Here is an 18,085-nt window from a genome sequence, read left to right as displayed (position 1 = left end):
AGTAAAAATAAATAATACTAATGATATTAAATACCAGTAATCAGATTATTTATTAAAATTTCTCCCTCTAAATCTTAGGTATAATTTATTACTTTTAATATTTCATATAATCTTTTATACTATTGTATATACATTTTGTACATGTGGGCATCTTTAAATTTCTCATAAATTCATAAACATCCACAGTTCAACTATTTTCGCAGTTTACCTTTCTCGAGTCGCACTACTAAAAGGATAAGAGTGTCACGATATGGCACAGAGAAATTAGCAAAAATAAGCTCTTGACGTATCACCATATCATTACAAATAGATCAAATTTTGCAAGCAGGAGACATATTTTCTCGTATAGATCGAAAATTTGTACAGGGCTGTGTTCTTCAGCGGGATAGTCCAAACGAGGAGGAATCCAAGACGTTGCACCACGTTCGAAGTATCGTTTGGATATATCAGCCGGCAGATTAGGCGACGACTTGAGCAGAAGCTGTTGGGAGAAGTTGGCATTATCGCGTTCGGATTCATTGATTCCAGAAGGAACGTCGGGAAGGAGGACCGAGACAGTGAACTTGCTGCCATTACAGCGGCTGTTATCTGAGCATTTGAATGAAATTGCGATGTCCTACGACGTGTGATATCGGCACTCTACTTTCAGCTAGTTACCGTTACCTTCTTCGCCGGTAATTCGCGGCTCCAGATACCGAAGATTCGAGCATGATAACGTTTGTTGCTTTCGGATCGAAGCATAGCTAAAGCAGGATCTTGAATTTAATGCTAAGACGAATTTGAGCTTGTCACGTTGCGATAGAATTATCATCATGTGAATTTTAAACTAGAACGATGACTTAGGAAGATTTATTTAAATCTCTAGTCAATTTCCACCACAAATAGAGTGAGACCAGATTTCGAAAAAAGAAAATTTAACGCGTAGGCTACTGTAACGAATAACCAGAACTCGACGTAACAGAGTCACGAAGAATTAACAACTAGCAACTTGGACAGTCTAATTCGTTCCGTACATTTCGCCGATATCCCAGAGCTCTAGCAGCTAGAGGAACGATACAACTAAAAAAGCTTCCAAAGAAATCGGTTTAAAGTGGAAAGTTTGAAATAGAAATTATTAATTACTCAACTATACACATAGCGTTTATTCAGATAACAGCTTATTAATGTATACAATATACGCGACACTGAGCAGGAAATAGTTAACTAAGCTACGCGATTATTATCCGAAAGCTCAGATTCCACCAAACTGAACGAAGCAATCCACGCTCCTCAAGGAAGCAAATTGGTCTCCCAAGAAGGAGTGCATAAAAGCTGCGGAACAATTCATTAAACCCGACCAAGCAGCCAAGGAACAAGCAGTTAGCCCGCCCCATTCCAGTCAGTTGTATAATATAATTAACCGCGACGAGGCACAGGAGCGAGCCGCGGCAAAATCCTTTGGAATTCGTTGGACGACACGCCGAAAGAGAAAGAGAGAGAGATCCCTTCTGACGCTTTCCTAAACCTTCCGCCATTCCCCTCGAACGTTCGTACCCAAACCCCGGATCGAGAAGTCCCCTCTCCGTAATCCCCTTCAGGGTCGGGGATTTCACGATCGCTAATGAGATTCCGAGTGTCAAAACTCCGGGCCTGGGCCGTGTCTGGAACACACAGGCCCCCGAGACTCGCACACGTATACGACGTGGCCACCAAATAACGGATCGTAGCGATTAGATGGTACCGATAAAGGTGTCCTGAGGTGGGCTCCAAGGGAACAGGTATACGACGAGTCGCGTTCTTCTCTGCCCTCTTTCTCCTTGTCACTCTTCTTCGTCTTCGTCTTCGTCTTCCTCTTCTAACTGACTTATACGTTCCCCGAGAGAACGTAAAAGACAGAAGACAGAAAGAGAGAGCGCGAGGCGGGGGCGGGTTGGGGCTAGAGGTACGACGGCGGTGACGGTGGAAGGGAGGAAGTGGCGGAGGACGAGAGCAGAAAAGATAAAGAGAGGACTAAAGAGCGGAGATTAGCGCTAATGCACCATCGAGGGAATGGGATGGTATGGGGGCGAGGTCCATCGTATCTCTCATATTTCAGACCCCCGTGACGTCGTCCGAGATACCGAATCATTCCCACCTAGAGTCGACCGTGTATTTTTAGACGGTCTCTTTTTCTTTTCGCTCCGCTCCCGTCTTCCGACTCCGCGAACCATCCACAGCGAGCCTTCCTGTTCTCCGCGTGAACCGAATGCTCCAAGGAATCAGTGGACGGTAACGTGTATTGTAGCTTTTTTTTACATGCGGATATTGAAATGTATCGTGCAATTGGCAGGGATGTCGCGTTTGTTGAAGATCGTTACTGCGAGATGACAAAGGTGGGCGATGTTCTCAGCGTGATCCCTGAATTCGATGGAATCGTTAGTGGGCGGTGAATATGTAGTTTCTTTCGGTGGATGGGTTTTCAGTAATGAATATCGAAGTTTATATCGTACGTTTGGTGGATGTCGAAGCTTTCTCGAAGTTGTGTAAAGTTGGATGAAGTTTGAGGAAGTTTGTACTTACGTAAGATGACGTGGGTTGAGATTGTCTATAAATTCTGTAGGATATAAAAATAAAAATTCTTATTTAAATATAATAAAATTGTAATGATTACCGATACAATTAACCGTGTGCTTAAATTATCGTCGATTGCTCTAGATGTACGATAGAAAACCGTAAGTTTGGAGTTTTGATCGAAAATGGAATTTCGTTTCGCAAGGAAGCGTGCACTTTTCGCCTAATTGCAAGCGCGGTTAGGCGTTCGATCGCAAACGGCTTCGCTATTCCGATAAATAGCAGCGCGCGCGGCTATTGAAAAGAGCAGGAACGTAAATCGGAGGTTAACGTTTGTCTCGACGTTAACCTTTTCCACGTGAGGCGTCGACACCTGAGATAAGGAACGTCTGTTAAGGGTACATGGATCTGAGTCTAATAAGCTTCTCTCGGTTTCTGCGAGATAAATATCGGTGAGCGCGAGCACACGGTATTCCGTGCAACTGGCGCGAAGTGATTTACAAGGATCCTGGCCCACACATCGCCGGATCGTTGGGAAAATTATCCTGAGCAAAAATTGCCAGACGAACGCTCCTTGTCGAGAAACTTTCGATAGGTTAACTCGCTGATATTAAGAATAATTTCGTAAAAAAGATAAACGACCTTATAAATCGGACAATTTTATTATATAAGTCTAATCCTTCTACGTCCTTTGAATCATTTTCCAACGAATCGTAGTTTTCTATCGTTAAAAAATTTCACAAATACGAAGAAAGTACAAGGGAATCGTTACGTGTTATAATAGTTGAATTTTATCATCTTGAAGCTTTTCTCAAATATATAAAAAATATCAAAAACCGTTTTATTTGTTAAGATAAGATCCAGATCGAGACATAAAAGTTTCAAGATTTCGGAGTTAAAAGGTTTTTAAGAGAGTTGAGATTTCAGGACGAAATTTTTCTCCAGTAAGTTAATTAAAATATTTATTTTTCCATGGTCGAAATAAGATTGGAATTTCATTCACAGAAACCGTGGTGTCTCGGTAAAATGCTTTATGAGAAAGGAATCTAAAAAGCGGTTTGAAAGATAAACTTTTAATTGATCTCTTTAAAACCGCCGCTTTAATTCTGTATCGAAACGCGGAGGACGCGCTATTTACGATTCTGTTGGAAACGTTGGAAATATCATCGCCAGCAAGATGTCGCGTTCACCATAGAGCTTGTAAATCGTCTCTTGTAACGCGTTCGCAAATTAACGACGCTTTCAGCGAATCGTTATCCGCTCCGACTGTCCGCACTATGTTTTATAGCATTATAAACTTCGGCCGTGCATTATCGCGAAACGTTCGATATCTTTGTACTTTGTATTTCTCAATCAGTTTGCGCCACGACTAAATCAACGAATTTTGGTAAACAATTCTTTTCGTTGTTATTTAATCTGCCTTTTGTTTCTTTCACTATCAAATTCACTGTCACGATCGTTTTCAATCGAACTATATTCATAAATTTAATCTTGTTTGTTCGTTTAAAAATTTAGATATCGTTATACGATATCGTGGTACGCAATGGTGAGAAAGATAGTTTGAAAGATAATTTTTCAAAATGCAATTGTATTTCACAAGAGTAACGAGTTGCTTGGTATCTATTTTAATATAAATATGTATTTCTTAAACTCTTTACATTCATCGACGCAAAATTCTCTCACCAACGAAGTTTAACTTGCCGTTATCGATTCGTCATAACAATAAACCACCCAATAACTACCCTTACTTTTTATTTCAACGAAAATAATCATTTCAAATCTCCTTCTACCTATCGAAATAAAATTGTATTGTTAGCTAAAATCTCATTTCCTATTAACCGCTCGCTACAGCGGCTACCGTCCCATAACCATCCCTAATCATCAAACGCGAATTACCCCACCATCCAACCACACGACCAACGATCAGGACATACAAATCAATCGACAGAGTCACCCTCGTCGTTACATCCACACTCCATACTCTAATGTGAGCTGATGCAAAAAGAAATCATGTCGTCGATTCGGGCGCACGAGCTTACACTTTGCATCCATTTGACCAACAAGTAGAATGAAGCCCGAAGTACAACAAGAAGAGAAAAATGGTGTAGCATTGAAAGGGGTGCAAGGGGGAGGGGAAAACGAAGCAGAGTCTCGGTACGAGCGTCAGCAGCCAATTCACGGTGCCAGATAACATCGAATATTTTTCGAGTGAATGTTAGCAAACGTCCAAAAAAAAAAAAAAAAAAAAAAAGGAAGAAAACGGGATGGAACGAGTGAATTTCGTAGAGAGAAAGAGAGGCAGGCAGACAGAGAGGGAGAGAGAGAGAGAGAAGTAAAAATAGTGCAAAGGGAGAAATAGGGGCGGATAAAAAGAGATGGCGAGAGAACGATCAGCGTGGGTGGAGGACGCTAAAAGGCTTGGACCGAACTTTTCGACAATAACCGGCGGCGGGCAGGCCGTTATTGAATTTTTATTGGCGACGACGAGTCAATTTGCGATTAAACCCACCCTTGTTATTCTTCCTCGCGCCACCGGCTCGACACGAGTTCGACAGTTCGTTTAAAGGAGAAGCACCTCGTTTCCCTTCCTTTCTTTCTTTCTACCCCTTTTTTTTCATCCATAGTCGAGGAGAGACAGATCGACTAAAACATGAAACTTCTTAAGGGATGATAGACAGGGGTAAGTGGATGGATGAACGGGTTTCTCTTCGGAATGACATTTGAAATTATTATGTCTGTCAGGTTGGGCATTCTAAGATGATTTCTTAAGGTTCTTTAGTGGCAAGTTTTAATCGTTATTGGATTTCGTGCCTCAAATCGCTGAACCTTGGATATCAAGGGAAATTCAGTCTGGTAATATATTTTTGTTTGCTTGGAAATTGAGGACTGTCTTTAACGTAATAAAAACAAATTCTTACTTTATACTTTTCGAAAAGTTATTAGCCGTCATTCTCTCGATTTGTCTTGAGAATGATCTTATACGCGAGATATCTTATGTTATAACAGAAGTGTGAGGAAGCTTTCGAGTTGATAGTGAAGATGTCCTGCCACGTGTTCCAGAAGACGTCGTATATCCTTTCGACACTGTTCAAGGAAATAGAAACGGCTTGGCACTTGATCGAGAACCGGAAGCAGCACGTGTGGACTTAATGGATTCTTCGCGTATGCCACTTAACCGGTTGTAAGAGAAACGATCCTCACCTGTCGTTACGTAGGGTGGTTACGTGTCTTAGGGATGGGAACGAAATTCTAGTCCTAGTACTTTCGTCGCGAAACTGTTGAAGCAAGTATTCCTTCACAGAAATCTTCTTTTCTTATTAAAATTTCGTTTGCGGATTAAGATCCTTACGAGAGAAAAAGGTTTTTTTAAATGTAAATTTCTTACAATCCTTTTGCCTCGTCTAAAATTTTGGGAACAATAATTATTACAAGTAACTTTTAAATGATTTTGTGGTAGTAGAGTGACACGTTAATTTAGGCACATCCGAATTTTTGTGTATTTTTTTTTAAATTCTATGAAATTTCCTTTACTTGTGTACTAAATCAAGTGCAGATCTTGATTAAATTTTTTATCGCTGTTAGCTGATTTTTCAAAAGATAGCCAAGCTTCCAAAAGGACTTTGGACAATATGAACAGTGATGAAAAATCGCAAAATAAAATTTTAACAAAATGCACGAATACAACGATTGATAAAATAGAATAACATTTATTCGATAGGCAAATAGAATAAAATTAAAAACAGAATAAATACAGATATAACATACACGTTAAATGACGTTGTAGAGATAATTAACGAACTAAAGGGATTAACAAAATGATAATTAAAAAGAAATGAAAATAGCCGTGCTAATGAAGCATGTACGATAAAGTTGGAACGATCCGTTCGCATGACCATTCAAAATCATCCATCCATCGAATTCGAGAGGCTTTGGAAAGGGTCGCTTCTCACCTGTCGTCACAAAGGGTGAACACGTGTTCATCGGGTGAAAAACCACGTACAAACACACGTGAGGGATGAACTGTGCCTCGTCGGCCTCCTGACACGATCGACCATCGATGCTAGATCACTCTTGACGGGATTTCCCGTTGTTTTACCAACGTTGTGAATTGTCTGGCGCAGGAAAGTGACAATTACGAAACAAGTGGAAAGAATGAAAGACCGATATTCTTTCAAATTCTTAAAATTCCAAAACAGTGTCAAATCGTTCACTCCTTCATTTTCGCATTAACGAATTAATTTCTTATTTCGTATTTACCGTTCACAGGCAAAGTGGATGGACAATGACCGATGGACTATATCAGAATTACAAAATTCACAAAACTTTCAAATACAATAAATAATAGGAAATAATAGAATTTCAAATACGAAGGTAACGAATCGAAGAATGTTCTAAATATTCCAAACATGTTCCTTCCGTTTCACAGCGAGTCGCCGCGTTTTGCAACTTCCGTTTCGGTCGCAAATCGACTTCTCGAGCCGTCTGTCCGTAAAAGGCATCGGTGCTTTTCGAGGGGTTTCGCTCCATGTTAATGGCTTAATGGCGAGTCGATGTCCGATGAAAAAGGCCAACATTTCATGCTGCGTGACCAATACCCGTAGGACAATTACACGCCTCTTTTCAAGCTCCTTCTGTACCCCTTTTCGTGCTAAAGCCACCGATATCGCGAAACGCCGCTGATAACAGCGCCGGTTTTATCTTATCACGTGGAAACCCTCGTTTCACCGTCGCGTCGACTGGTCTCTTCTTCTTCTTTTCCTTCTGATGTTGCGTCGACTTCTTCGTCTTCTTTCTAGAGGCCATATTACTGCCGTTCGTCGGGGTCCTTCCACCTCTGACAGACAGTGGGTCCATTTATTCGCAAATGCCAAGGCCGAGGGAAAGATCGACGATCGGAGGTCTGGCCGGAGGTCGCGGAGGTCCGAAGAATATCTGGATCACCAGACGAGCGTCGACACGGAAAAATGATTCAGAGAAATTGTTTTCGTTTGACGATTCTTACTTAGCCGACGTAAGTCGTCGAAAGTTTTCGAGTTTGTAGATTTTTCCACGTTATTGTTCATCCTCTGTTGCTAAGTTAGGGTCATTGACTATTAGACTACGAATTTTTATGCATTTATTCAAAAGTGCATACAATCTACAAAATATCTATATTATGCTATTAGACAGAATATTAGGCGATAGAACAAACTTTTGTTTCTTCCAAGTATATGCACTTAGGTTACAATCTTGCTTTGTTAAAATTTTACTCCTCAGAAACAAATCGACGTAACACAAAAAATTATTCGCGAAAAAGCATTTATACGTTGGGAATTATCAGATGGTCCTATCGTGGTCGAAATTAATGGTAGAAACAGGCGACCACGAGCGGAAGCAGAAGTCCTGAAAGGATGGATTGCTAGATCCTGATCGCTGACCAGTTGAGCGGGACTCCAAAGAGTCCTGGAGATAGCGGCGTGATTGCCGGGGGTTGATCGACGATTTGTCAAAGTCTCTCCACGAAACGGTAGAAAGACGACGACCGTGACAATACCGTCTGGTTCTATATTTAATGTTGCATCGCAAAAAAGCATCGATGGACCTTAGACTCAGACGTGGTCCCGAGTAACAAAAAGTCCGACTGTTTGTTTCTTCTTTACTTTTAAATAACGTCCCTTATATGCGTTGATATATAAGGAAAAATGAATTCTATTTTTTGAAAATGAATTTTATCCATTTAGTCTACTCCCCAAAATGAATTCTTTTTATTGTTCTTCTTATAAACTTAGACTTTGTGAATATACATACTCCGAGCGTATAACGAAGTGAAAAATTTCAGGCAATTTTCATATCCCACATTTTATTATTTCATCAAGTTCTTCATTATTTCATATTTTCGTTCTAACCTTTAAACGTGGCTTTAAATGACCTATATCTTTGTAACGTGTTGTGCTTGAACAACACTTACCTACGAGGTCTAACTGTTAAACATTCAGACACCTTGTATATATAAGAAACATTTCTCGCTTGAGAAAAGCAATTGAAAACGAAAAAAGTTAGCATCATCTTCGGTCTTCTCTAGTATCTTCACAGTCTGCATTAAGCGTTAGCGAAAAGTCCCTAGAAACTGCGTGCATTCAGGTGTACCAGGAGCGTGGTTTCCGCATTAAAAACGCGGCAGCCTCCGCGATAGTGGTTCTGACGTGTATATCCTCGGCCGCAGATGTCGCAAAACGCCCGGAGAGCAGCCGACACCGAAGTTCTCCGATAGCCTGATGGTCATTTCTCATTTGCGTAATCTCACGCTGCCCTCCTCCGTTTCTCCCATCCTCGTTCCCTCTCCTCGTCCAGCTCGTCCCCGTTTCGCATGGAAAGAGAGAAGGAGGAAGGGTGGTGGCTCTTCCGCGAGAGCTCTCTCGAGGGGGTGGCTCGTGCGAACCATTTGTTCCGCGGGGCGGTTTTGACGAGGCGAACTCCCTGCCCTAATCGCTGCGGCCGTAAACGCGACGCCTCCACCGGGAGCTAATCATAATTGCGCGCCACGATAAAAAGTGTCCGGCTCTTTTTCACCGTCCGAGGCGCGCACCGCAGGGCACGGCCGGACGATGACGAAGCGGCTCGTTGCAACCCGCCCCGGATATATCTCGCCCCAGTGCAAGTGGACTGATGCGTCCGCGTAATTGACCCCGAAACGCTGTTACCACGCGATGTTGCGATACCGATAGAGAAGCATCCTTCTATCGTTCGCTCGACAATTGGCAATCTTGTTACGAATTAGTTTTGGATTAAGAGATATCTCTTGGCTGAGGTATGAAAGGATGAAAGTTAGAGAGGCAGATTTTCTGTCAATTTTCTAGGGATCTCGAGATTTGGTGAATCACGACGTTTGAGTCATGCTTTTGTGTTTGAATATAAGTTGTACCAAATGTGATATGTAATAAATGTAACGAATCGCATCGATCGGTGCTTCGAAAATGTAGAAGGAATGGTATCGTTGTGCCGTAAAGAAAGAACATAAGATTAGGCGATTAGGCAGTTTCATGCAAATTTGTAATCACAGACGTTGCAATTACACGGTACCGAGTTCACATTCCAGCACTTTTGTACGATACCTTTTTAACCGTCGTGTTTTACATCTTATCGGATTTCAGCTTCTGCCGATCAAAATAAGAAATCGAAGGGAAGAAATCCAACAGCCAAATTCCGTATGCGCCCTTAATGACCCAGTTTCTCTACGGAGAGTCAACCCAGCTCCCCCAATAGCTCACCCCGCCCCAAATTATTCACGCTTACCCGAATCGATGGCCGTGACTGTGACACGAGCGACGGTCATCTCCGCTATCCCTGTCCATCTCTTCGGACAAACGAGAGTAGAAGCTGGAGATAAAAGGATACGAGAAATCAAGGAGAGAGAGAGAGCGAGATAAACTGTCTGGATCCGAGGAAGACACCAACAAGAAGCAACGAGAGATGAAACGAGAAAGTCGAAGAGAGAGGAAGCTATCTCTCGCGTCGTCTAGACTCGAGAAGCCGTTCCTGGATTTTCTCCCCCGGGACCCTTGGTATATTCCATCCTAGGGGAGAGGGGACGAACAAGAGAGAATCTTTCGAGACAGTGAGACCACTGTTGAATCTGTTTCTCCCCTCCTCGTCGCCCTCGAGGATCTTAACGAATAAGATAACACGGCGCCAGGGAGTTCTCCTCTCCTCTCTCTCTCTCTCTCTCTCTCTCTTTCTCTCTCTCTGTGCGCATCTCTCCACTTGGACAGGCCAACGGTCACCGACACCACGTCGATGATCCATCCTTGCCTGTTCAGACATCTCACAGCCCCGATTACGCGGAATCTCTTGTCCCCTCTTTGCTTTTTCACGCTTTCGCGCTCAACGATCCTGTTTAGTCCTGGTAATTCGACGTAGCCTCTTCGGTGGCTTCACTGAATCGAGAACATTATCGGCGCCGGGCCGATCTTTAAGACGTGTTAAGTGCCATTGATGAACTGGTACAGCCTGGTCAGATTTATAAAGGGTGCATATTACAATACCCATTTGTTTGCAATATGTGTCAGGCTGAGTGTGTGAGAGAGTATTATATGATGATTCGTTGGTTTGGTTCAAGGGATGTGCACGTATACAAAAATGTATAAAAAAAAATATCGAGAGTAAAGTACATGTTACTATGTAGAGGATGGTTGGCCGTGTGGTTTAAATGACGAGATTACTCGATAATGAAACCGCCAAAATGTATTTAAAAATAATTAATAAATACAGAGAATGGTCGCTAAGACGCTCGCTACTAACTGATTCGCTAAAGACTGTGTATTGAACGCTAATAGAATCGCTCGAGTCTGAGACTGAAAAACTGGTCCTCTTACGATCGCGTTCGTTTATTTATACTGGTCGGGGGAGTACCGGAAAATTTAGATTCGTCTGTGTTTGACGGTTGCACGTAGCGGCGACATTGTTTTGCCCGAAGTTTATTTATTATTACATTATGTATGTCCTAAAGATGTTGATACCCCGAGGCAAAACAACAACATGATTCAAAACAACAACAATTATATATGTAGAAAACGACACATTATTTTATTGAAGCGTCGCTTTTATATGAGTACCAGGGAAGATATGAATCTATGTACCTTAAATATCCGCATTTTACTGATAAGTATATTCCAGAATTCTTGCAGACTTTCCGAGGAAATTAGAAGAATCTAGATTAGAAGAAATGAAATAGTAGAAGAGTCAGTTTTGGATATAAACTGCCCACCTGTTTATGTTTTGTGAAAACATACGTTTGTCTATGGAAGACTACTTTTACATAGCAATTTAAGGAAGTCGTTAATTTACAAATTATCCAATTATTATATTGTTAATGTTACATTTTGTTACATCAAGTCATTCGTTTAAAATTTCAGTCCGTTTCTAAATGTTCTTATAGCTTAGTCGAGTAGACTCGCACGTATATTATTAGCAAAACATTAAAAAAAGCCAATTAACTGGTAGTCAAAAGTGACCAGAATAGTCGGCGTTGCCATAAATCATTCACAGCGGGACTAATTAAAAAGAAAGCCGCGAGAAAGACTCGAGTAGAAGTTCGACTGGTTCCCGCCACCAACGCGGAGTCGAACTCAAGCAAGGCCTGGGCCGACGATAATTTATTGGCAGGTAATTAGCGATCGTGCGAACGATAATTGTCCGCAATTTCGCAATCCCCGTGAACTGGTGCCTGCAATAATATCGTGGTAGCCCCTGTGGTTGCGTAACTCGTCGATCCAGCGAAAATCCAAACTGATAAATGCCCGCCGCGATGCGGAAAAGGCTGATAGAGAAGGAAAAAGAGAACGGGAAAGACACGATCGTTAGCGCCGCTGAAAAGGAAAAATCGTTGCATAATTAAACGCACCTGCCAATCAAAACGTTTGTCGAATTTATTTTCGATCAGTTTCGAATAACGCTATATATCGGATAATAGTCTTTATCAATAAAATCGAGATGTTACGATTTATTCCGACACACGTAATAACTCTCCTTTCGTATTCAGATAGCAAATGAGAATCCTACCAATTTAAAATTCACTAACACGAGCAAGAATAATCCATCGTTCGTTATATTTGATTTATTATTCCAATGATTCGATTCCAAATCAACTCACTGTCTTTCGTATCTTCTATTCTCTATATTAAGCAAATTCCAATCTCAACGAGAAAGTAAATACATTTCAAAAGTAAGTAAATAAAAGACAGAAAATAAGTTTCTATTTTTTGAGACGTATAATATTCGATAAGAAAATCACAATCTATTCTTATGGTATCTATTTTTAAGTTATTATTATTAATTAAGTAATTATTATTATTATTATTAAGTTTTTATTTTTTGAAACGTATAATATTCGATAAGAAAATCACAATCTATTCTTATGGTATCTATTTTTAAGTTATTATTAATTAAGTAATTATTATTATTATTATTAAGTTTTTATTTTTTGAAACGTATAATATTCGATAAGAAAATCACAATCTATTCTTATGGTATCTATTTTTAAGTTATTATTAATTAAGTAATTATTATTATTATTATTAAGTTTTTATTTTTTGAAACGTATAATATTCGATAAGAAAATCACAATCTATTCTTATGGTATCTTGCCGCTTGCTCGACGTCACCAATAATCTATCTATTTATTAAAAACCTATTATAAATCGATTAAAAAATATCCCAATGTAATTATTCACGTAGAAAATTTGAACACGATCATTTCCCTACACCAGAAATGAAAATACAAGTTCTATGGATTAACCGTTACGAAAGGAAATACACCACTATCCGTCACATCCGATGATCAATCTAAAAACACGAGTCACCCTCCAGAATCAAACCATCGAACGATCCAACTAGCCCCACCCTCGTTTTCCGACAATCGAAACCAATCTACATCAGGATAGAAAAAAAAATGACAGAGAAACACGTTTTACGACGTCGAGGAAGGTTCGTAAAACAACGCTCGAAACGGCGCGTATCCCGACGTAATAAAATCTAATCGCGAGTGCCGAAACGAGCCGTCGGCAACGTTCAGGAGAACGGTGTGCACGATCCACGGAGACAAAGAGTACGGTTATTAGATACAACCGTACCCTACGTGTCTTACGATCCTCCTTATCGTTATCGCCATTAGTCACGGAGCCCATTGCGCACCGTGTTACCAGTATCGGCCTGGTGTTATCGTTATCCGTTATCAGGCCGCGCTATCGGCGAAGTTCAAGCCTCGTGACGCCAATGACAAGAGGTAATTCTGGTGCCCTGAAGTCTGCCAATGACGCGATATATAAAACTCGTACGCTTATTTCTTTGCTTATTTACTCGCCAGATCCAGTCTAAAGTATTTACCGGTGTATTGATACGAACGATCATCACAATGGAATCGTTGTTCGTCGACGTAAAGTGTGATTTCGATAATGGGGGATGATCGTATGGTCTTTGGAATGTTGAAAAGGATATCGATAAGAAATATCGATGGGATATTGGCTGTTATTTTTTACGACTATTCAGGGTTTTTGATAGTTTTATTTCGTGATTGTGTACAAGCAGATAATTTATACTAATTTTATAAATGATTCACTTTTATCTATCGTCGTTGTTTATTCGCATTTTGTATGCTGAAAATTTATAATGAACGTAACGATGCATGTGAGAAGGTTGTTTTCGTGCATATTCAAAGTAGGTATTAATCGCATAATCTTCGCGATATTGAAACATGTTTTTTCCGGTTTAGAGATCTTGCCCTCGTTTAGAGTAGAATAGAGATAATTCGATTGTGTGGGATGATCGTCTGATTTCTGGAATGTTGAAAAGGATATCGGGGAAATATCGATAGGATATTGGCTGTTATTTTTTACGACTATTCAGGGTTTTTGATAGTTTTATTTCGTGATTGTGTACAAACAGATAATTTATACTAATTTTATAAATGATTCACTTTTATCTATCGTTGTTGTTTATTCGCATTTTGTATGCTGAAAATTTATAATGAACGTAACGATGAACATGTGAACGTTATTTTCGTGCATATTCAAAGTAGGAATTAATCGCATAATCTTTGCAATATTGAAGTATGTTTTTTCCGGTTTAGAGATTTTGCCCTCGTTTAGGGTAGAATAGAGATAATAATGGTTTTCGACGGAAAGGAAGGGTTAGGATATAAAAGCGAAGAGATGCAGCTCGAAGGAGTTTTCGAAGGAATTACTACCTGTGATTAGATACAGCAACGTATACTGCATTAATTTGGTAAATAGGTACTTACTAGTCAATGTATGCGCATACTAATTCGATAGGTAAATGAATGTATCCACAAGCAGTGAAATTTAAATGTTGACTAAATAGCACGAGTTTAGTCTTCATTTAATAAAGATATGCACAAACATTCAAATTAACAATTTTGCTAGCGGATGTGCACACCAGCCACATAATTCACCAGGTGTAAACAAAGATGCATCATTTAAGTGAACACAGACTACTACGTATCTAACTAAGGTATTGTAGAAAAAATATCCCTTTTTTTCAACTGAATTTATTCCATAAACTCGTGCGTTACAAAGAGGTAACATAAATAATAGTCAGTTGCAAAGTTAATTAGAAAAATAATGCTCGTTGTACCATCATTTCCCTCTATCGCTTTATTAAAATCAAACCTTCAGATCGCCTAATGTTCTCACAGGACTCCCAGTAACCGCCTCTTAACAATCGAGGAAAACCCCAGCGCACACAGCCCCGTAACCGTATCAAAAGAAAAAGAAAGAGAAAATAAAAAAACATCGCACAAAACGAGCCATAAAATTCGCAAACTGCCGAGCGTTTCGTAGAAGCTGGCCGATAGAGGCAGACAGGGACGTAATCCGGCAGAGTCCTGGAAACAATCGTCGATTCACACCCCTTCCCAGAAGGAGGCGGTGTGTTCCGGTCGAAATCAGCCTTTTGCCGTAGACGCGAGAGGGAAAAGCGGTATGTTTGCCCGGCATTATCGTGAGGCGGCAGAACACGAGAGAGCCGGGGAAAGAGAGTGAAAGAGAGAAAGAGGAAGGCAACCGGTGCTGGGGACAGAAGCAGCCAAGAGGGAGCGAGAGAAAGAGAGAGAAGAGAGTGATAACAGGTAGCCATTGCCATGGGTCTCGGTGCCGCTTGGAAACCAGTGATAGCGCTTCCCCGCAACGGCGAGCATCTCGCTCCTCTGCGGTTTCGTCTTACCCTCAGCTTTTAAACAGTCTGTCGGAAGTAGCTTTCCGCGTCGCCGACGAGAGTCTGCCGTGCGCGTTAAACCGCGAGCGGCCTTGTCCGCGAAATCTACGTTCAATAGCCTCGACTAAGTCCACGCTAGAAGCTGCGGATTTAGGAGAACTGTCGACTGTCCCGTTCGTTGAAACGTTCAGCTTTCGCAGGAATAATTTCGTAATACGCTGAAGAGAGTTCGAGGAAGGACGTAATGGTTAAGGAGTAACGGCGCAGCTTTTCTTGGGGTAGTTCTGGTATTCTTGGAGGGAATTGTGAAGTGGTTCGGTGACGTCGTTTAGGGATCGAAGAATTTTGGAATTTGGGAGCTGCTGTGCTGAGGGATTGCTTGTTGGGTTGATGTACCCTTTGAGCGAAGCGTGAGAGGTACAGGTATAGGAAGACCATTGCATCCTGAACGATATACTTTCCCGACGTGATAAAGATAAGTTGAAGATGGAATTTGCAGCTCCCATTTATGAAACGTGAGTTATCAAAGAAAATAGCAGACGGATTTGCGATATTGAACTTGTAAGAAAATACGAAAAGTATATGAAAGTGAATGATCAAGACGTGCAGATATTTAGTGACAGCTGATGTAAAAGGAATCATACAACAGGACTGTAATCTTAGGACGCTAAACTTATTGCTCCAAAAATGTAACCCATCAGGAAACAAAGATATTTTACAGGAAATACAGGAAAAAGACCGATCATATGCAATATACGATACTCCGATTACCAAATATCCACGTACTTAAATTAACCATCCCTCACCAATTCTATAACACCACAACCTACTTAGTCTCGTCACACTTAACGCTACAATTGCATCGAAGAGAGCTGCGCGTCTTTCAATCGCTCGATAATCTTACAGTGCGAAATTTTCATCCATCAAAGCACACATAGATGCATACACAAGACAATTACATTTAACATATACAAGCTATCATAAATAATACTTCGATTGCCAAAATATCTACATTTTAAATCAACCATTTCCCTCGAATACCGCAATACCACAACCTACTTATCACCAATGCCCATCAGTCTCGATCTTACGACCGCGTCAAAAAGCGTTCCGCATCTTGCAACCTTCCAAACTCTCGCACGAAACGGATTGCGTGAAACGAGCCACGTTCGAGCGTCAAAGCGACGAACCTGCTGGCCGGTTGTCCGCATTCAATTACCCTTATCGTGGTCCAAGTGTCAGACGTTATCAGCCGCGGGGCTAGTGGCCAGCCGTGACGAAAATTTCACCGGTCGATCGTGCCTCCTAATTGTCGTGGGTCGCGCGCGCAATTAGCCGCCGGTTTTCCGAGCGAATCGGCGTCGGCGTCGGCGTCGACGGCGGTGTCGACGGCAGTGGCCACGCGTTCTGCGTGTGCGCGATCGATAAGATGCCGATCGTGCCGGCTTATCGGGCAACGGGCGGCCGATAAGAGTCGGTCCCCGTAGCTGTCGGAGCGAGCGCGGCCAGGCCGCGATACGCGGATTATCCGCGTGGCTCGTTTATTCCCGTGCTCGCTGCTACAACGACGACAATCGGCCTACCGACCTTCTCTTGTCCTCTCTCTCTCTCTCTTTATCCCTCGCGTTCTATCTGTCTGGAAATACAGTCGTTGTTGCTCGGATTGTCGTTACATCGAAGTTCAACACCAGGATGTATAGGAAGCAGGATTAATTGTTTGTGAAGGGATTGATTCGGTCTTTGGGTAATCGGTCGAGGAGTTTGGTGAATAACGTTGGATATCGTCAAGTCCTGTGTAAAGTGTATTTTTATTTTGAAAAGAGATTTGAAGTGTTTGATGCACATGTTGCATAGTAAGCTGGATGGATAAGTAATCTCAATTACCATCTTTGATCGATGATATATCGGAGACGTGGATTAAATACATTTGCTGTATTAAAAAATTGCGATAAGAACAAGCGAAGATTATTTTATAACATCTTGTTTGTTTACTTTGTCTTCTCGACTTATTATTCGCATGTTTCTAAACGATGATTTTTATAAAATCAAGGTAAGACGATCGATCTTACTTCTAAATATAACCCGAACTTCAGTCGAGAAGAACGATAAAACACCGCGTGTTAAGAACGTCGAGTGCAGATAATAAAGTAGATCGAACAGCTGTATATGGATGATTAAAATCCACAGATCGATGCAATGATCGATTACGATACCGGTAACGCTCGATGGAAGACGCTCGACTCGATTTACGTGAAAAGTTTCACGATTTACCGACAAAACTGTTATCTACGCTAGGACTCGGTCGATCCCTAATCAAACATCGAACACTGGAAAATCGCGTGTGTATGAATAAACATTCGAAGCACACATAGAAAGAGGTAACGATCGTACACGATCGATGTTTGCGATGTAGTCGATGGATAGCGATAGAACGAGTCGCAATCGGACATGGCGATCGCGATCGCGATAATCGTCTGACGAGCATCGTGCCAATAACGTGACGCGATATCTCACGGGATCTACCGATCGGATCTGATCGACGTTCGATCGGGACTGTCTTGAAAAACCGCAGAGTGCTTGTCGACAATTGCGTCAAGTTGAGTCAACAGAAATCATCGTACTCGAACAAGCTGGAAAAATTGAATGGGATGCGCTGCGTGACCGACAGTCGACAAACACAGAATGTTTCGCGTGGTGGACAATGAATTCGTGCAACAACGTGCTATTGGACTGTGTTGTTCCGACGCGCTACGTTGATGAGAATAAAAGGTGGATCTGAGAATGAATAGTGAGCTTGTGGTCGAGTAAAATTTCGATCGAAATGAGTATACTGTTGTGGAGGCAACGCAGA

At 41.4% G+C, this 18,085-nt stretch overlaps 1 protein-coding gene across 2 annotated transcripts in view; it reads left to right on the top strand.

The window, feature by feature from the left end:
• LOC126864216 (zinc finger protein ush) overlaps positions 1-18,085 on the top strand; it is a 202,669-nt gene that overhangs the window by 126,264 nt on the left and 58,320 nt on the right. The window lies entirely within an intron of this gene.

Source organism: Bombus huntii, chromosome 3, assembly GCF_024542735.1.
Source record: "Bombus huntii isolate Logan2020A chromosome 3, iyBomHunt1.1, whole genome shotgun sequence".
Classification (NCBI taxonomy): domain Eukaryota; kingdom Metazoa; phylum Arthropoda; class Insecta; order Hymenoptera; family Apidae; genus Bombus; species Bombus huntii.
Note: the sequence above shows the minus strand (reverse complement) of the source record. Positions and strands in the feature narration are given on the sequence as shown.